At 37.7% G+C, this 21,490-nt stretch overlaps 4 non-coding genes across 4 annotated transcripts; all 4 read right to left on the bottom strand.

Moving 5' to 3' along the window:
• Nucleotides 1–19,407: 19,407 nt before the first annotated feature.
• Nucleotides 19,408–19,479, bottom strand: trnag-ucc (transfer RNA glycine (anticodon UCC)). The gene has a single exon. It is a non-coding gene; the product is annotated as a tRNA-Gly (tRNA).
• Nucleotides 19,480–19,987: 508 nt separating this feature from the next.
• On the bottom strand, nt 19,988–20,059 carry trnag-ucc (transfer RNA glycine (anticodon UCC)). The gene has a single exon. It is a non-coding gene; the product is annotated as a tRNA-Gly (tRNA).
• Nucleotides 20,060–20,576: 517 nt separating this feature from the next.
• Nucleotides 20,577–20,648, bottom strand: trnag-ucc (transfer RNA glycine (anticodon UCC)). Its single transcript has one exon. It is a non-coding gene; the product is annotated as a tRNA-Gly (tRNA).
• Nucleotides 20,649–21,161: 513 nt separating this feature from the next.
• On the bottom strand, nt 21,162–21,233 carry trnag-ucc (transfer RNA glycine (anticodon UCC)). The gene has a single exon. It is a non-coding gene; the product is annotated as a tRNA-Gly (tRNA).
• Nucleotides 21,234–21,490: the final 257 nt, after the last annotated feature.

Raw genomic sequence — 21,490 nt, 5'->3', positions numbered from 1 at the left:
TTCAAAGAAGTGCCTCAGGACAGTTGATTTCACAGTTTGATGTCATTTTCATGAATATCTGCAGCTTTCAGCACTTTACTGCCTAGAGATGCATTTTCACTTTTTATGCTCTTAAAAGACGTTTCAGGCAGAGAGGAGGGCAAACGTTGATTTTGTGAAAGTAAACATAGTTTCAAAGATTTTCTTCAAAGAAGTGCCTCAGGACAGTTGATTTCACAGTTTGATGTCATTTTCATGAATATCTGCAGCTTTCAGCACTTTACTGGCTAGAGATGCATTTTCACTTTTTATGCTCTTAAAAGACGTTTCAGGCAGAGAGGAGGCCAAAAGTTGGTTTTGTGAAAGTAAACATAGTTTCAAAGATTTTCTTCAAAGAAGTCCCTCAGGACAGTTGTTTTTACAGTTTGATGTCATTTTCATGAATATCTGCAGCTTTCAGCACTTTACTGCCTAGAGATGCATTTTCACTTTTTATGCTCTTAAAAGACGTTTCAGGCAGAGAGGAGGCCAAAAGTTGATTTTGTGAAAGTAAACATAGATTCAAAGATTTTCTTCAAAGAAGTTCCTCAGGACAGTTGATTTCACAGTTTGATGTCACTTTCATGAATATCTGCAGCTTTCAGCACTTTACTGCCTAGAGATGCATTTTCACTTTTTATGCTCTTAAAAGACGTTTCAGGCAGAGAGGAGGCCAAAAGTTGATTTTGTGAAAGTAAACATAGATTCAAAGATTTTCTTCAAAGAAGTGCCTCAGGACAGTTGATTTCACAGTTTGATGTCATTTTCATGAATATCTGCAGCTTTCAGCACTTTACTGCCTAGAGATGCATTTTCACTTTTTATGCTCTTAAAAGACGTTTCAGGCAGAGAGGAGGCCAAAAGTTGATTTTGTGAAAGTAAACATAGATTCAAAGATTTTCTTCAAAGAAGTGCCTCAGGACAGTTGATTTCACAGTTTGATGTCATTTTCATGAATATCTGCAGCTTTCAGCACTTTACTGGCTAGAGATGCATTTTCACTTTTTATGCTCTTAAAAGACGTTTCAGGCAGAGAGGAGGCCAAAAGTTGGTTTTGTGAAAGTAAACATATTTTCAAAGATTTTCTTCAAAGAAGTTCCTCAGGACAGTTGATTTTACAGTTTGATGTCATTTTCATGAATATCTGCAGCTTTCAGCACTTTACTGCCTAGAGATGCATTTTCACTTTTTATGCTCTTAAAAGACGTTTCAGGCAGAGAGGAGGCCAAAAGTTGATTTTGTGAAAGTAAACATAGATTCAAAGATTTTCTTCAAAGAAGTTCCTCAGGACAGTTGATTTCACAGTTTGATGTCACTTTCATGAATATCTGCAGCTTTCAGCACTTTACTGGCTAGAGATGCATTTTCACTTTGTATGCTCTTAAAAGACGTTTCAGGCAGAGAGGAGGCCAAAAGTTGGTTTTGTGAAAGTAAACATAGTTTCAAAGATTTTCTTCAAAGAAGTCCCTCAGGACAGTTGTTTTTACAGTTTGATGTCATTTTCATGAATATCTGCAGCTTTCAGCACTTTACTGCCTAGAGATGCATTTTCACTTTTTATGCTCTTAAAAGACGTTTCAGGCAGAGAGGAGGCCAAAAGTTGATTTTGTGAAAGTAAACATAGATTCAAAGATTTTCTTCAAAGAAGTGCCTCAGGACAGTTGATTTCACAGTTTGATGTCATTTTCATGAATATCTGCAGCTTTCAGCACTTTACTGCCTAGAGATGCATTTTCACTTTTTATGCTCTTAAAAGACGTTTCAGGCAGAGAGGAGGGCAAACGTTGATTTTGTGAAAGTAAACATAGTTTCAAAGATTTTCTTCAAAGAAGTGCCTCAGGACAGTTGATTTCACAGTTTGATGTCATTTTCATGAATATCTGCAGCTTTCAGCACTTTACTGGCTAGAGATGCATTTTCACTTTTTATGCTCTTAAAAGACGTTTCAGGCAGAGAGGAGGCCAAAAGTTGGTTTTGTGAAAGTAAACATAGTTTCAAAGATTTTCTTCAAAGAAGTCCCTCAGGACAGTTGTTTTTACAGTTTGATGTCATTTTCATGAATATCTGCAGCTTTCAGCACTTTACTGCCTAGAGATGCATTTTCACTTTTTATGCTCTTAAAAGACGTTTCAGGCAGAGAGGAGGCCAAAAGTTGATTTTGTGAAAGTAAACATAGATTCAAAGATTTTCTTCAAAGAAGTTCCTCAGGACAGTTGATTTCACAGTTTGATGTCACTTTCATGAATATCTGCAGCTTTCAGCACTTTACTGCCTAGAGATGCATTTTCACTTTTTATGCTCTTAAAAGACGTTTCAGGCAGAGAGGAGGCCAAAAGTTGATTTTGTGAAAGTAAACATAGATTCAAAGATTTTCTTCAAAGAAGTGCCTCAGGACAGTTGATTTCACAGTTTGATGTCATTTTCATGAATATCTGCAGCTTTCAGCACTTTACTGCCTAGAGATGCATTTTCACTTTTTATGCTCTTAAAAGACGTTTCAGGCAGAGAGGAGGCCAAAAGTTGATTTTGTGAAAGTAAACATAGATTCAAAGATTTTCTTCAAAGAAGTGCCTCAGGACAGTTGATTTCACAGTTTGATGTCATTTTCATGAATATCTGCAGCTTTCAGCACTTTACTGGCTAGAGATGCATTTTCACTTTTTATGCTCTTAAAAGACGTTTCAGGCAGAGAGGAGGCCAAAAGTTGGTTTTGTGAAAGTAAACATAGTTTCAAAGATTTTCTTCAAAGAAGTCCCTCAGGACAGTTGTTTTTACAGTTTGATGTCATTTTCATGAATATCTGCAGCTTTCAGCACTTTATTGCCTAGAGATGCATTTTCACTTTTTATGCTCTTAAAAGACGTTACTGCCTAGAGATGCATTTTCACTTTTTATGCTCTTAAAAGACGTTTCAGGCAGAGAGGAGGCCAAAAGTTGGTTTTGTGAAAGTAAACATATTTTCAAAGATTTTCTTCAAAGAAGTTCCTCAGGACAGTTGATTTTACAGTTTGATGTCATTTTCATGAATATCTGCAGCTTTCAGCACTTTACTGCCTAGAGATGCATTTTCACTTTTTATGCTCTTAAAAGACGTTTCAGGCAGAGAGGAGGCCAAAAGTTGATTTTGTGAAAGTAAACATAGATTCAAAGATTTTCTTCAAAGAAGTTCCTCAGGACAGTTGATTTCACAGTTTGATGTCACTTTCATGAATATCTGCAGCTTTCAGCACTTTACTGCCTAGAGATGCATTTTCACTTTTTATGCTCTTAAAAGACGTTTCAGGCAGAGAGGAGGCTCTTAAAAGACGTTTCAGGCAGAGAGGAGGCCAAAAGTTGGTTTTGTGAAAGTAAACATAGTTTCAAAGATTTTCTTCAAAGAAGTCCCTCAGGACAGTTGTTTTTACAGTTTGATGTCATTTTCATGAATATCTGCAGCTTTCAGCACTTTACTGCCTAGAGATGCATTTTCACTTTTTATGCTCTTAAAAGACGTTTCAGGCAGAGAGGAGGCCAAAAGTTGATTTTGTGAAAGTAAACATAGATTCAAAGATTTTCTTCAAAGAAGTGCCTCAGGACAGTTGATTTCACAGTTTGATGTCATTTTCATGAATATCTGCAGCTTTCAGCACTTTACTGGCTAGAGATGCATTTTCACTTTTTATGCTCTTAAAAGACGTTTCAGGCAGAGAGGAGGCCAAAAGTTGGTTTTGTGAAAGTAAACATATTTTCAAAGATTTTCTTCAAAGAAGTTCCTCAGGACAGTTGATTTTACAGTTTGATGTCATTTTCATGAATATCTGCAGCTTTCAGCACTTTACTGCCTAGAGATGCATTTTCACTTTTTATGCTCTTAAAAGACGTTTCAGGCAGAGAGGAGGCCAAAAGTTGATTTTGTGAAAGTAAACATAGATTCAAAGATTTTCTTCAAAGAAGTTCCTCAGGACAGTTGATTTCACAGTTTGATGTCACTTTCATGAATATCTGCAGCTTTCAGCACTTTACTGCCTAGAGATGCATTTTCACTTTTTATGCTCTTAAAAGACGTTTCAGGCAGAGAGGAGGCCAAAAGTTGATTTTGTGAAAGTAAACATAGATTCAAAGATTTTCTTCAAAGAAGTGCCTCAGGACAGTTGATTTCACAGTTTGATGTCATTTTCATGAATATCTGCAGCTTTCAGCACTTTACTGGCTAGAGATGCATTTTCACTTTTTATGCTCTTAAAAGACGTTTCAGGCAGAGAGGAGGCCAAAAGTTGGTTTTGTGAAAGTAAACATAGTTTCAAAGATTTTCTTCAAAGAAGTCCCTCAGGACAGTTGTTTTTACAGTTTGATGTCATTTTCATGAATATCTGCAGCTTTCAGCACTTTACTGCCTAGAGATGCATTTTCACTTTTTATGCTCTTAAAAGACGTTTCAGGCAGAGAGGAGGCCAAAAGTTGATTTTGTGAAAGTAGACATAGTTTCAAAGATTTTCTTCAAAGAAGTGCCTCATGACAGTTGATTTCACAGTTTGATGTCATTTTCATGAATATCTGCAGCTTTCAGCACTTTACTGGCTAGAGATGCATTTTCACTTTTTATGCTCTTAAAAGACGTTTCAGGCAGAGAGGAGGCCAAAAGTTGATTTTGTGAAAGTAAACATAGTTTCAAAGATTTTCTTCAAAGAAGTGCCTCAGGACAGTTGTTTTCACAGTTTGATGTCATTTTCATGAATATCTGCAGCTTTCAGCACTTTACTGGCTAGAGATGCATTTTCACTTTTTATGCTCTTAAAAGACGTTTCAGGCAGAGAGGAGGCCAAAAGTTGATTTTGTGAAAGTAGACATAGATTCAAAGATTTTCTTCAAAGAAGTGCCTCATGACAGTTGATTTCACAGTTTGATGTCATTTTCATGAATATCTGCAGCTTTCAGCACTTTACTGGCTAGAGATGCATTTTCACTTTTTATGCTCTTAAAAGACGTTTCAGGCAGAGAGGAGGCCAAAAGTTGGTTTTGTGAAAGTAAACATAGTTTCAAAGATTTTCTTCAAAGAAGTCCCTCAGGACAGTTGTTTTTACAGTTTGATGTCATTTTCATGAATATCTGCAGCTTTCAGCACTTTACTGCCTAGAGATGCATTTTCACTTTTTATGCTCTTAAAAGACGTTTCAGGCAGAGAGGAGGCCAAAAGTTGATTTTGTGAAAGTAAACATAGTTTCAAAGATTTTCTTCAAAGAAGTGCCTCAGGACAGTTGTTTTCACAGTTTGATGTCATTTTCATGAATATCTGCAGCTTTCAGCACTTTACTGGCTAGAGATGCATTTTCACTTTTTATGCTCTTAAAAGACGTTTCAGGCAGAGAGGAGGCCAAAAGTTGATTTTGTGAAAGTAGACATAGATTCAAAGATTTTCTTCAAAGAAGTGCCTCATGACAGTTGATTTCACAGTTTGATGTCATTTTCATGAATATCTGCAGCTTTCAGCACTTTACTGGCTAGAGATGCATTTTCACTTTTTATGCTCTTAAAAGACGTTTCAGGCAGAGAGGAGGCCAAAAGTTGATTTTGTGAAAGTAGACATAGATTCAAAGATTTTCTTCAAAGAAGTGCCTCATGACAGTTGATTTCACAGTTTGATGTCATTTTCATGAATATCTGCAGCTTTCAGCACTTTACTGGCTAGAGATGCATTTTCACTTTTTATGCTCTTAAAAGACGTTTCAGGCAGAGAGGAGGCCAAAAGTTGGTTTTGTGAAAGTAAACATAGTTTCAAAGATTTTCTTCAAAGAAGTCCCTCAGGACAGTTGTTTTTACAGTTTGATGTCATTTTCATGAATATCTGCAGCTTTCAGCACTTTACTGCCTAGAGATGCATTTTCACTTTTTATGCTCTTAAAAGACGTTTCAGGCAGAGAGGAGGCCAAAAGTTGATTTTGTGAAAGTAAACATAGTTTCAAAGATTTTCTTCAAAGAAGTGCCTCAGGACAGTTGTTTTCACAGTTTGATGTCATTTTCATGAATATCTGCAGCTTTCAGCACTTTACTGGCTAGAGATGCATTTTCACTTTTTATGCTCTTAAAAGACGTTTCAGGCAGAGAGGAGGCCAAAAGTTGATTTTGTGAAAGTGGACATAGATTCAAAGATTTTCTTCAAAGAAGTGCCTCATGACAGTTGATTTCACAGTTTGATGTCATTTTCATGAATATCTGCAGCTTTCAGCACTTTACTGGCTAGAGATGCATTTTCACTTTTTATGCTCTTAAAAGACGTTTCAGGCAGAGAGGAGGCCAAAAGTTGATTTTGTGAAAGTAGACATAGATTCAAAGATTTTCTTCAAAGAAGTGCCTCATGACAGTTGATTTCACAGTTTGATGTCATTTTCATGAATATCTGCAGCTTTCAGCACTTTACTGGCTAGAGATGCATTTTCACTTTTTATGCTCTTAAAAGACGTTTCAGGCAGAGAGGAGGCCAAAAGTTGGTTTTGTGAAAGTAAACATAGTTTCAAAGATTTTCTTCAAAGAAGTCCCTCATGACAGTTGATTTCACAGTTTGATGTCATTTTCATGAATATCTGCAGCTTTCAGCACTTTACTGGCTAGAGATGCATTTTCACTTTTTATGCTCTTAAAAGACGTTTCAGGCAGAGAGGAGGCCAAAAGTTGGTTTTGTGAAAGTAAACATAGTTTCAAAGATTTTCTTCAAAGAAGTCCCTCAGGACAGTTGTTTTTACAGTTTGATGTCATTTTCATGAATATCTGCAGCTTTCAGCACTTTACTGCCTAGAGATGCATTTTCACTTTTTATGCTCTTAAAAGACGTTTCAGGCAGAGAGGAGGCCAAAAGTTGATTTTGTGAAAGTAAACATAGATTCAAAGATTTTCTTCAAAGAAGTTCCTCAGGACAGTTGATTTCACAGTTTGATGTCACTTTCATGAATATCTGCAGCTTTCAGCACTTTACTGCCTAGAGATGCATTTTCACTTTTTATGCTCTTAAAAGACGTTTCAGGCAGAGAGGAGGCCAAAAGTTGATTTTGTGAAAGTAAACATAGTTTCAAAGATTTTCTTCAAAGAAGTGCCTCAGGACAGTTGTTTTCACAGTTTGATGTCATTTTCATGAATATCTGCAGCTTTCAGCACTTTACTGGCTAGAGATGCATTTTCACTTTTTATGCTCTTAAAAGACGTTTCAGGCAGAGAGGAGGCCAAAAGTTGATTTTGTGAAAGTAGACATAGATTCAAAGATTTTCTTCAAAGAAGTGCCTCATGACAGTTGATTTCACAGTTTGATGTCATTTTCATGAATATCTGCAGCTTTCAGCACTTTACTGGCTAGAGATGCATTTTCACTTTTTATGCTCTTAAAAGACGTTTCAGGCAGAGAGGAGGCCAAAAGTTGATTTTGTGAAAGTAAACATAGATTCAAAGATTTTCTTCAAAGAAGTTCCTCAGGACAGTTGATTTCACAGTTTGATGTCACTTTCATGAATATCTGCAGCTTTCAGCACTTTACTGCCTAGAGATGCATTTTCACTTTTTATGCTCTTAAAAGACGTTTCAGGCAGAGAGGAGGCCAAAAGTTGATTTTGTGAAAGTAAACATAGATTCAAAGATTTTCTTCAAAGAAGTTCCTCAGGACAGTTGATTTCACAGTTTGATGTCACTTTCATGAATATCTGCAGCTTTCAGCACTTTACTGCCTAGAGATGCATTTTCACTTTTTATGCTCTTAAAAGACGTTTCAGGCAGAGAGGAGGCCAAAAGTTGATTTTGTGAAAGTAGACATAGATTCAAAGATTTTCTTCAAAGAAGTGCCTCATGACAGTTGATTTCACAGTTTGATGTCATTTTCATGAATATCTGCAGCTTTCAGCACTTTACTGGCTAGAGATGCATTTTCACTTTTTATGCTCTTAAAAGACGTTTCAGGCAGAGAGGAGGCCAAAAGTTGGTTTTGTGAAAGTAAACATAGTTTCAAAGATTTTCTTCAAAGAAGTCCCTCAGGACAGTTGTTTTTACAGTTTGATGTCATTTTCATGAATATCTGCAGCTTTCAGCACTTTACTGCCTAGAGATGCATTTTCACTTTTTATGCTCTTAAAAGACGTTTCAGGCAGAGAGGAGGCCAAAAGTTGATTTTGTGAAAGTAAACATAGATTCAAAGATTTTCTTCAAAGAAGTTCCTCAGGACAGTTGATTTCACAGTTTGATGTCACTTTCATGAATATCTGCAGCTTTCAGCACTTTACTGCCTAGAGATGCATTTTCACTTTTTATGCTCTTAAAAGACGTTTCAGGCAGAGAGGAGGCCAAAAGTTGATTTTGTGAAAGTAAACATAGATTCAAAGATTTTCTTCAAAGAAGTGCCTCAGGACAGTTGATTTCACAGTTTGATGTCATTTTCATGAATATCTGCAGCTTTCAGCACTTTACTGGCTAGAGATGCATTTTCACTTTTTATGCTCTTAAAAGACGTTTCAGGCAGAGAGGAGGCCAAAAGTTGGTTTTGTGAAAGTAAACATAGTTTCAAAGATTTTCTTCAAAGAAGTCCCTCAGGACAGTTGTTTTTACAGTTTGATGTCATTTTCATGAATATCTGCAGCTTTCAGCACTTTACTGCCTAGAGATGCATTTTCACTTTTTATGCTCTTAAAAGACGTTTCAGGCAGAGAGGAGGCCAAAAGTTGATTTTGTGAAAGTAAACATAGATTCAAAGATTTTCTTCAAAGAAGTTCCTCAGGACAGTTGATTTCACAGTTTGATGTCACTTTCATGAATATCTGCAGCTTTCAGCACTTTACTGCCTAGAGATGCATTTTCACTTTTTATGCTCTTAAAAGACGTTTCAGGCAGAGAGGAGGCCAAAAGTTGATTTTGTGAAAGTAAACATAGTTTCAAAGATTTTCTTCAAAGAAGTGCCTCAGGACAGTTGTTTTCACAGTTTGATGTCATTTTCATGAATATCTGCAGCTTTCAGCACTTTACTGGCTAGAGATGCATTTTCACTTTTTATGCTCTTAAAAGACGTTTCAGGCAGAGAGGAGGCCAAAAGTTGATTTTGTGAAAGTAAACATAGATTCAAAGATTTTCTTCAAAGAAGTTCCTCAGGACAGTTGATTTCACAGTTTGATGTCACTTTCATGAATATCTGCAGCTTTCAGCACTTTACTGCCTAGAGATGCATTTTCACTTTTTATGCTCTTAAAAGACGTTTCAGGCAGAGAGGAGGCCAAAAGTTGATTTTGTGAAAGTAAACATAGATTCAAAGATTTTCTTCAAAGAAGTTCCTCAGGACAGTTGATTTCACAGTTTGATGTCACTTTCATGAATATCTGCAGCTTTCAGCACTTTACTGCCTAGAGATGCATTTTCACTTTTTATGCTCTTAAAAGACGTTTCAGGCAGAGAGGAGGCCAAAAGTTGATTTTGTGAAAGTAGACATAGATTCAAAGATTTTCTTCAAAGAAGTGCCTCATGACAGTTGATTTCACAGTTTGATGTCATTTTCATGAATATCTGCAGCTTTCAGCACTTTACTGGCTAGAGATGCATTTTCACTTTTTATGCTCTTAAAAGACGTTTCAGGCAGAGAGGAGGCCAAAAGTTGGTTTTGTGAAAGTAAACATAGTTTCAAAGATTTTCTTCAAAGAAGTCCCTCAGGACAGTTGTTTTTACAGTTTGATGTCATTTTCATGAATATCTGCAGCTTTCAGCACTTTACTGCCTAGAGATGCATTTTCACTTTTTATGCTCTTAAAAGACGTTTCAGGCAGAGAGGAGGCCAAAAGTTGATTTTGTGAAAGTAAACATAGATTCAAAGATTTTCTTCAAAGAAGTTCCTCAGGACAGTTGATTTCACAGTTTGATGTCACTTTCATGAATATCTGCAGCTTTCAGCACTTTACTGCCTAGAGATGCATTTTCACTTTTTATGCTCTTAAAAGACGTTTCAGGCAGAGAGGAGGCCAAAAGTTGATTTTGTGAAAGTAAACATAGATTCAAAGATTTTCTTCAAAGAAGTGCCTCAGGACAGTTGATTTCACAGTTTGATGTCATTTTCATGAATATCTGCAGCTTTCAGCACTTTACTGCCTAGAGATGCATTTTCACTTTTTATGCTCTTAAAAGACGTTTCAGGCAGAGAGGAGGCCAAAAGTTGATTTTGTGAAAGTAAACATAGATTCAAAGATTTTCTTCAAAGAAGTTCCTCAGGACAGTTGATTTCACAGTTTGATGTCATTTTCATGAATATCTGCAGCTTTCAGCACTTTACTGCCTAGAGATGCATTTTCACTTTTTATGCTCTTAAAAGACGTTTCAGGCAGAGAGGAGGGCAAAAGTTGATTTTGTGAAAGTAAACATAGTTTCAAAGATTTTCTTCAAAGAAGTGCCTCAGGACAGTTGATTTCACAGTTTGATGTCATTTTCATGAATATCTGCAGCTTTCAGCACTTTACTGGCTAGAGATGCATTTTCACTTTTTATGCTCTTAAAAGACGTTTCAGGCAGAGAGGAGGCCAAAAGTTGGTTTTGTGAAAGTAAACATAGTTTCAAAGATTTTCTTCAAAGAAGTCCCTCAGGACAGTTGTTTTTACAGTTTGATGTCATTTTCATGAATATCTGCAGCTTTCAGCACTTTATTGCCTAGAGATGCATTTTCACTTTTTATGCTCTTAAAAGACGTTTCAGGCAGAGAGGAGGCCAAAAGTTGATTTTGTGAAAGTAGACATAGATTCAAAGATTTTCTTCAAAGAAGTGCCTCATGACAGTTGATTTCACAGTTTGATGTCATTTTCATGAATATCTGCAGCTTTCAGCACTTTACTGGCTAGAGATGCATTTTCACTTTTTATGCTCTTAAAAGACGTTTCAGGCAGAGAGGATGCCAAAAATTGATTTTGTGAAAGTAAACATAGTTTCAAAGATTTTCTTCAAAGAAGTTTCTCAGGACAGTTGTTTTCACAGTTTGATGTCATTTTCATGAATATCTGCAGCTTTCAGCACTTTACTGGCTAGAGATGCATTTTCACTTTTTATGCTCTTAAAAGACGTTTCAGGCAGAGAGGAGGCCAAAAGTTGATTTTGTGAAAGTAGACATAGATTCAAAGATTTTCTTCAAAGAAGTGCCTCATGACAGTTGATTTCACAGTTTGATGTCATTTTCATGAATATCTGCAGCTTTCAGCACTTTACTGCCTAGAGATGCATTTTCACTTTTTATGCTAAAAGACGTTTCAGGCAGAGAGGAGGCCAAAAATTGATTTTGTGAAAGTAAACATAGTTTCAAAGATTTTCTTCAAAGAAGTGCCTCAGGACAGTTGTTTTCACAGTTTGATGTCATTTTCATGAATATCTGCAGCTTTCAGCACTTTACTGGCTAGAGATGCATTTTCACTTTTTATGCTCTTAAAAGACGTTTCAGGCAGAGAGGAGGCCAAAAGTTGATTTTGTGAATGTAAACATAGATTCAAAGATTTTCTTCAAAGAAGTGCCTCAGGACAGTTGATTTCACAGTTTGATGTCATTTTCATGAATATCTGCAGCTTTCAGCACTTTACTGCCTAGAGATGCATTTTCACTTTTTATGCTCTTAAAAGACGTTTCAGGCAGAGAGGAGGGCAAAAGTTGATTTTGTGAAAGTAAACATAGTTTCAAAGATTTTCTTCAAAGAAGTGCCTTAGGACAGTTGATTTCACAGTTTGTCATTTTCATGAATATCTGCAGCTTTCAGCACTTTACTGCCTAGAGATGCATTTTCACTTTTTATGCTCTTAAAAGACGTTTCAGGCAGAGAGGAGGCCAAAAGTTGATTTTGTGAAAGTAAACATAGATTCAAAGATTTTCTTCAAAGAAGTGCCTCAGGACAGTTGTTTTCACAGTTTGATGTCATTTTCATGAATATCTGCAGCTTTCAGCACTTTACTGGCTAGAGATGCATTTTCACTTTTTATGCTCTTAAAAGACGTTTCAGGCAGAGAGGAGGCCAAAAGTTGATTTTGTGAAAGTAAACATAGTTTCAAAGATTTTCTTCAAAGAAGTGCCTCAGGACAGTTGTTTTCACAGTTTGATGTCATTTTCATGAATATCTGCAGCTTTCAGCACTTTACTGGCTAGAGATGCATTTTCACTTTTTATGCTCTTAAAAGACGTTTCAGGCAGAGAGGAGGCCAAAAGTTGATTTTGTGAAAGTAAACATAGTTTCAAAGATTTTCTTCAAAGAAGTGCCTCAGGACAGTTGTTTTCACAGTTTGATGTCATTTTCATGAATATCTGCAGCTTTCAGCACTTTACTGGCTAGAGATGCATTTTCACTTTTTATGCTCTTAAAAGACGTTTCAGGCAGAGAGGAGGGCAAAAGTTGATTTTGTGAAAGTAAACATAGATTCAAAGATTTTCGTCAAAGAAGTGCCTCAGGACAGTTGTTTTCACAGTTTGATGTCATTTTCATGAATATCTGCAGCTTTCAGCACTTTACTGGCTAGAGATGCATTTTCACTTTTTATGCTCTTAAAAGACGTTTCAGGCAGAGAGGATGCCAAAAATTGATTTTGTGAAAGTAAACATAGTTTCAAAGATTTTCTTCAAAGAAGTGCCTCAGGACAGTTGATTTCACAGTTTGTCATTTTCATGAATATCTGCAGCTTTCAGCACTTTACTGGCTAGAGATGCATTTTCACTTTTTATGCTCTTAAAAGACGTTTCAGGCAGAGAGGAGGGCAAAAGTTGATTTTGTGAAAGTAAACATAGTTTCAAAGATTTTCTTCAAAGAAGTGCCTCAGGACAGTTGTTTTCACAGTTTGATGTCATTTTCATGAATATCTGCAGCTTTCAGCACTTTACTGGCTAGAGATGCATTTTCACTTTTTATGCTCTTAAAAGACGTTTCAGGCAGAGAGGAGGCCAAAAGTTGATTTTGTGAAAGTAAACATAGTTTCAAAGATTTTCTTCAAAGAAGTGCCTCAGGACAGTTGTTTTCACAGTTTGATGTCATTTTCATGAATATCTGCAGCTTTCAGCACTTTACTGGCTAGAGATGCATTTTCACTTTTTATGCTCTTAAAAGACGTTTCAGGCAGAGAGGAGGCCAAAAGTTGATTTTGTGAAAGTAAACATAGATTCAAAGATTTTCTTCAAAGAAGTGCCTCAGGACAGTTGTTTTCACAGTTTGATGTCATTTTCATGAATATCTGCAGCTTTCAGCACTTTACTGGCTAGAGATGCATTTTCACTTTTTATGCTCTTAAAAGACGTTTCAGGCAGAGAGGAGGCCAAAAGTTGATTTTGTGAAAGTAAACATAGTTTCAAAGATTTTCTTCAAAGAAGTGCCTCAGGACAGTTGTTTTCACAGTTTGATGTCATTTTCATGAATATCTGCAGCTTTCAGCACTTTACTGGCTAGAGATGCATTTTCACTTTTTATGCTCTTAAAAGACGTTTCAGGCAGAGAGGAGGGCAAAAGTTGATTTTGTGAAAGTAAACATAGATTCAAAGATTTTCTTCAAAGAAGTGCCTCAGGACAGTTGTTTTCACAGTTTGATGTCATTTTCATGAATATCTGCAGCTTTCAGCACTTTACTGGCTAGAGATGCATTTTCACTTTTTATGCTCTTAAAAGACGTTTCAGGCAGAGAGGATGCCAAAAATTGATTTTGTGAAAGTAAACATAGTTTCAAAGATTTTCTTCAAAGAAGTGCCTCAGGACAGTTGTTTTCACAGTTTGATGTCATTTTCATGAATATCTGCAGCTTTCAGCACTTTACTGGCTAGAGATGCATTTTCACTTTTTATGCTCTTAAAAGACGTTTCAGGCAGAGAGGAGGCCAAAAGTTGATTTTGTGAAAGTAAACATAGATTCAAAGATTTTCTTCAAAGAAGTGCCTCAGGACAGTTGTTTTCACAGTTTGATGTCATTTTCATGAATATCTGCAGCTTTCAGCACTTTACTGCCGAGAGATGCATTTTCACTTTGTATGCTCTTAAAAGACGTTTCAGGCAGAGAGGAGGCCAAAAATTGATTTTGTGAAAGTAAACATAGTTTCAAAGATTTTCTTCAAAGAAGTGCCTCAGGACAGTTGATTTCACAGTTTGTCATTTTCATGAATATCTGCAGCTTTCAGCACTTTACTGCCTAGAGATGCATTTTCACTTTTTATGCTCTTAAAAGACGTTTCAGGCAGAGAGGAGGCCAAAAGTTGATTTTGTGAAAGTAAACATAGATTCAAAGATTTTCTTCAAAGAAGTGCCTCAGGACAGTTGTTTTCACAGTTTGATGTCATTTTCATGAATATCTGCAGCTTTCAGCACTTTACTGGCTAGAGATGCATTTTCACTTTTTATGCTCTTAAAAGACGTTTCAGGCAGAGAGGAGGCCAAAAGTTGATTTTGTGAAAGTAATCATAGATTCAAAGATTTTCTTCAAAGAAGTGCCTCAGGACAGTTGATTTCACAGTTTGATGTCATTTTCATGAATATCTGCAGCTTTCAGCACTTTACTGGCTAGAGATGCATTTTCACTTTTTATGCTCTTAAAAGACGTTTCAGGCAGATAGGAGGCCAAAAATTGATTTTGTGAAAGTAAACATAGTTTCAAAGATTTTCTTCAAATAAGTGCCTCAGGACAGTTGATTTCACAGTTTGATCTCATTTTCATGAATATCTGCAGCTTTCAGCACTTTACTGGCTAGAGATGCATTTTCACTTTTTATGCTCTTAAAAGACGTTTCAGGCAGAGAGGAGGCCAAAAGTTGATTTTGTGAAAGTAAACAGTTTCAAAGATTTTCTTCAAATAAGTGCCTCAGGACAGTTTATTTCACAGTTTGATCTCATTTTCATGAATATCTGCAGCTTTCAGCACTTTACTAACTAGAGATGCATTTTCACTTTTTATGCTCTTAAAAGACGTTTCAGGCAGAGAGGAGGCCAAAAGTTGATTTTGTGAAAGTAAACATAGTTTCAAAGATTTTCTTCAAAGAAGTGCCTCAGGACAGTTGATTTCACAGTTTGATGTCATTTTCATGAATATCTGCAGCTTTCAGCACTTTACTGGCTTAGAGATGCATTTTCACTTTTTATGCTCTTAAAAGACGTTTCAGGCAGAGAGGAGGCCAAAAGTTGATTTTGTGAAAGTAAACATAGATTCAAAGATTTTCTTCAAAGAAGTGCCTCAGGACAGTTGATTTCACAGTTTGATGTCATTTTCATGAATATCTGCAGCTTTCAGCACTTTACTGCCTAGAGATGCATTTTCACTTTTTATGCTCTTAAAAGACGTTTCAGGCAGAGAGGAGGGCAAAAGTTGATTTTGTGAAAGTAAACATAGTTTCAAAGATTTTCTTCAAATAAGTGCCTCAGGACAGTTGATTTCACAGTTTGATCTCATTTTCATGAATATCTGCAGCTTTCAGCACTTTACTAACTAGAGATGCATTTTCACTTTTTATGCTCTTAAAAGACGTTTCAGGCAGAGAGGAGGCCAAAAGTTGATTTTGTGAAAGTAAACATAGTTTCAAAGATTTTCTTCAAAGAAGTGCCTCAGGACAGTTGATTTCACAGTTTGATGTCATTTTCATGAATATCTGCAGCTTTCAGCACTTTACTGGCTAGAGATGCATTTTCACTTTTTATGCTCTTAAAAGACGTTTCAGGCAGAGAGGAGGCCAAAAGTTGATTTTGTGAAAGTAAACATAGATTCAAAGATTTTCTTCAAAGAAGTGCCTCAGGACAGTTGATTTCACAGTTTGATGTCATTTTCATGAATATCTGCAGCTTTCAGCACTTTACTGCCTAGAGATGCATTTTCACTTTTTATGCTCTTAAAAGACGTTTCAGGCAGAGAGGAGGGCAAAAGTTGATTTTGTGAAAGTAAACATAGTTTCAAAGATTTTCTTCAAAGAAGTGCCTCAGGACAGTTGTTTTCACAGTTTGATGTCATTTTCATGAATATCTGCAGCTTTCAGCAAATATTCATGCAGATAACCTTAATGCTAACTGCAAAAACAGCTTACTATACACATTAGTATACCGTACAGTTTATTCTTAACAATTGGTATATTTTATGGAAATTGAAAGTTTGGAAGTTTTTGGTTTTTTTAACGTACACTTAGGTTAAAGTCTGCCCTTTCCAGCAAACTGATGTCTGAAGTGGAATATAAATAAGGTTTTGCTACCAGGTGAGCAAATGTAAATAACACGGGAAAAAAATTATTCAATGCAAACATTGATCTCTTGTTGTTGCTCTGTTGTTGAATGAGGAGGGGGAAATTATACAATTCGCCGTAATTAACTATTGCTAATATCAATGTCCGTTCCAACCACATCTACTGGCATAAAAACAGGAAGTCAGTGGTAAAGTAGTAAAGCCTGCATCTTGCTTGACTGCCTCAGCGACAACTGAGAGTAAGTCAGAGAGAAAGAAATGCTTCTACAAGGTTAAGGTTTTCATGGAGATGTAATATGTAACTTTTTGTGTGATATTTGTGTATTATATCAACCCAGAAGTAAATGCACAAAAGACTCAAAAGCTTGACTGCCTGTGCTGTCCTACTACAGTTGAACAGCTACGGTGCAGATACATGAATCCGTGCATTCATCACTTTAGAGGCTGGTTTGAAGCTGTCAAAAGACAAATGCCAGTTCTGTCGGTCAGAAGTAACCTACTTCATTCTCTGACACATTGTGTCAGAGAATGGAATCGCCACAGATCCTGCCAAAACTGAAGCAGTAGCCCACTGGGAACAGCCAATTGATCTGCCATCATTGCAGTCATTCTTAGGATTCTGTGGTTACTACCGTCGCTTCATAAAGAACTTCTCCATCATCGTCAGACCTCTTACCGAACTCTGCAAGGGTTATCCACCTACTCAAAAGAATAGGAAAGTGGCCAAGGTACCAGATGAGACATACTACAAAGCGAGGGAACCCTTTGGGGACAGGTGGGATCAGTCATGCACAGAGGCCCTCAAGAAGATAATTTACTGCCTCACCAACGCACCTGTCCTAGCTTTCGCTGACCCAGCAAAGCCCTATGCTATGCCCTATACACATAGATGCCAATTTTAAAGGTTTAGGGGCTGTGCTAAACCAAGAACACCCAGCAGGATTGAGACCAGTCGCTTTTGCAAGCAGAAAACTGAGTTCCTTGGAGAACTATCCAGTGCATCAGCTTGAATTCCTGGCACTTAAATGGGCTGTGGTAGATAAATGTCATGTCTATCTCTATGGAGCAAGTTTTACTGTGAGGACAGATAACAACCCCTTAACGTATGTCCTCACGACAGGCAAACTAAATGCAATCGGTCATCGTTGGCTTGCTGCGCTCTCGACATCAACTTCACCCTCCAGTACCGACCAGGAAGTAGCAACATTGACGCTGACGCATTGTCGCGCAATCCCTTTCCAAACAATGATGTTGAGTGGCAAAACATCCTACCTAAAAGTGTCAAAGCTCTCTGTACACAGACCAGATGTGGGAAACCAGCTGGAGAGTCCCTCAACTGTGCAGAGCCATTAGGGGTTTCCCCTGATGCCATCCCTGAGTATTATGTGTTTCCTACACGTTTGGATGTTGGTTGCCTGACTCGGATAAGTCTTAAGACTTAAGACTTTCACAGCCCTGAAGATCTCCACATTGATTTTATATTCATGTGCAGAAAGGTCCTTCGCCCTGTATAACGGCAGGGAAAGCCCTGCTACAAAGTCAATTGTGATTAAAGAACCTGTTCTAGTCCCTGTTCAAGCCAATTATAAACAGCTAGCTAATATTAGTTCCATGTAGGTTAATGGCACACTTAGTTTTCTTTAACAAATCAAACACAGTTAACCCAAACTTTACATTTAATAACGTTACCGCTTAACCACTTAAATATACTTACTTTTCCTCTGTCCCATCGCTAACAACTGTCTGCTCGAAGTGCATCTAATTCTCTCTATCGTACACCTCAACTGACATTAACGTTACGCACTTTCGTGCCACCACTGACGGAACAATGAATTAAATATAACAACGATAGGTAGCTAGACTTGACCAACCGAGTGTTTGCTACATCACAAATGATACCCAGTGAGCATTTTTCTGTTGAAAAGACGTTCAGAATTGGTTGAAAAGTGAACGTTTTTTCGCCGACTATTTGTAGACGATTAAACGTTCACGCTTAGACCAGATTTCAACGTGATTTGCATTACTATAATTTTTCGTCCTCTACATTATGCTAATAGTAATATATCATCATTTTAGAGGCTTACTAAGAAACCACATCCACATTTATCAGTAGAAAATCACGTTGAAATCTGGTCTAAACGTGAACGTTGAATCAACGTCTTCAAATAGTCGGCTAAAAAACTTTCACTTTTCAACGTGTTTTCAACGTCACTGTGTTTTCAACGTCAAAATGCTCTCAGATCAATATGTAGCAACTAAATACTTAATCATAGTAACACATCATCAGTTTCCACTTACAGGACAAAAGACCAAGTGACACAGGCAACAGTTCATTTGTATTTATTAATATATTGTTTATATTTATATTGCTTAATAAATACAAATGATGTTGCCTGTGTCAATATGGTTGTATTTTATATACAACCATAATCTCCTTTTCCTGCTTTAAAAGTAGTTTTCAAAGCCACACAGCAGCCGGTTTCAGGAGATCTGCCATATTTTCAAGCTGGACACAAATTCAATCATCCACCAGACATTTTTGGCCGCGCAACCACAGCCACATGCCAATCTCCAACCACTTTGTTATTAAAGACATTAACCCCAAAATGTTGAAAAAGATCAGCCACCTTGTCTATCCCATCAATTGACACATGACAACTAGCTTCATTGACTGGGAATCAAACCCAGGTCAACTGCTTGGAAGGCAGCTATGCTAGCCACTATACCACCAATGCACAAATAGGTCTGTTCATAATGACACAAAGTCGAGCAAACCGAAACGTGATTTGGCAGATGCGATTGAGTGATGACACATTTACTTTCGACTTTAACCAACAGGCCTGGTCTCTGGGTTCTATGGTGTAATGGTCAGCACTCTGGACTCTGAAACCAGTGTTCCAAGTCTCGGTGGAACCTTGTCAACTAAGAGGTGCACGCTTCAAAATTCTTAAATTAAGAATTAAAATACACACCACATTGTTCCCAAGCTTGAATAGAAATCAAATGTGATAAGGAGAAAAGTCAGACAATGCAACTCCTGTCGTCCACAAACTTTGACGTCCATAGAAGTCACCAAGTCTACTTAACAAGACACAAATTCAATCATCCACCAGACATTTTTGGCCGCGCAAGCACAGCCACATGCCAATCTCCAACCACTTATTAAAGACATTAACCCCAAAATGTTGAAAAAGATCAGCCACCTTGTCTATCCCATCAATTGACACATGACAACTTGCTTCAACGACTGCATTGGCTGGGAATCGAACCCAGGTCAACTGCTTGGAAGGCAGCTATGCTAGCCACTATACCACCAATGCACAAATAGGTCTGTTCATAATGACACAAAGTCCAGCAAACCGAAACGTGATTTGGCAGATGCGATTGAGTGATGACACATTTACTTTCGACTTTAACCAACAGGCCTGGTCTCTGGGTTCTATGGTGTAATGGTCAGCACTCTGGACTCTGAAACCAGTGTTCCAAGTCTCGGTGGAACCTTGTCAACTAAGAGGTGCACGCTTCAAAATTCTTAAATTAAGAATTAAAATACACACCACATTGTTCCCAAGCTTGAATAGAAATCAAATGTGATAAGGAGAAAAGTCAGACAATGCAACTCCTGTCGTCCACAAACTTTGACGTCCATAGAAGTCACCAAGTCTACTTAACAAGACACAAATTCAATCATCCACCAGACATTTTTGGCCGCGCAAGCACAGCCACATGCCAATCTCCAACCACTTTGTTATTAAAGACATTAACCCCAAAATGTTGAAAAAGATCAGCCACCTTGTCTATCCCATCAATTGACACATGACAACTAGCTTCATTGACTGGGAATCGAACCCAGGTCAACTGCTTGGAAGGCAGCTATGCTAGCCACTATACCACCAATGCACAAATAGGTCTGTTCATAATGACACAAAGTCCAGCAAACCGAAACGTGATTTGGCAGATGCGATTGAGTGATGACACATTTACTTTCGACCTTAACCAACAGGCCTGGTCTCTGGGTTCCATGGTGTAATGGTCAGCACCCTGGACTCTGAAACCAGTGTTCCAAGTCTCGGTGGAACCTTGTAAATTAAGGGGTGCACGCTTCAAAGTTCTTAAATTAAGAATTAAAATACCCGCCACATTGTTCCCAAGCTTGAATAGAAATCAAATGTGATAAGGAGAAAAGTCAGACAATGCAACTCCTGTCATCCACAAACTTTGACGTCCATAGAAGTCACCAAGTCTACTTAACAAGACACAAATTCAATCATCCACCAGACATTTTTGGCCGCGCAAGCACAGCCACATGCCAATCTCCAACCACTTTGTTATTAAAGACATTAACCCCAAAATGTTGAAAAAGATCAGCCACCTTGTCTATCCCATCAATTGACACATGACAACTAGCTTCATTGACTGCATTGGCTGGGAATCGAACCCAGGTCAACTGTTTGGAAGGCAGCTATGCTAGCCACTATACCACCAATGCGCAAGTAGGTCTGATCATAATGACACAAAGTCGAGCAAACCGAAACGTGATTTGGCAGATGCGATTGAGTGATGACACATTTACTTTCGACCTTAACCAACAGGCCTGGTCTCTGGGTTCCATGGTGTAATGGTCAGCACTCTGGACTCTGAAACCAGTGTTCCAAGTCTCGGTGGAACCTTGTCAACTAAGAGGTGCACGCTTCAAAATTCTTAAATTAAGAATTAAAATACACACCACATTGTTCCCAAGCTTGAATAGAAATCAAATGTGATAAGGAGAAAAGTCAGACAATGCAACTCCTGTCATCCACAAACTTTGACGTCCATAGAAGTCACCAAGTCTACTTAACAAGACACAAATTCAATGATCCACCAGACATTTTTGGCCGCGCAAGCACAGCCACATGCCAATCTCCAACCACTTATTAAAGACATTAACCCCAAAATGTTGAAAAAGATCAGCCACCTTGTCTATCCCATCAATTGACACATGACAACTAGCTTCAACGACTGCATTGGCTGGGAATCGAACCCAGGTCAACTGCTTGGAAGGCAGCTATGCTAGCCACTATACCACCAATGCACAAATAGGTCTGTTCATAATGACACAAAGTCCAGCAAACCGAAACGTGATTTGGCAGATGCGATTGAGTGATGACACATTTACTTTCGACCTTAACCAACAGGCCTGGTCTCTGGGTTCCATGGTGTAATGGTCAGCATCCTGGACTCTGAAACCAGTGTTCCAAGTCTCGGTGGAACCTTGTAAATTAAGGGGTGCACGCTTCAAAGTTCTTAAATTAAGAATTAAAATACCCGCCACATTGTTCCCAAGCTTGA

This window comes from Anarhichas minor, unplaced genomic scaffold (assembly GCF_050575085.1).
Source record: "Anarhichas minor isolate MPS153535 unplaced genomic scaffold, ASM5057508v1 ptg000005l, whole genome shotgun sequence".
Lineage (NCBI taxonomy): Eukaryota > Metazoa > Chordata > Actinopteri > Perciformes > Anarhichadidae > Anarhichas > Anarhichas minor.
Note: the sequence above shows the minus strand (reverse complement) of the source record. Positions and strands in the feature narration are given on the sequence as shown.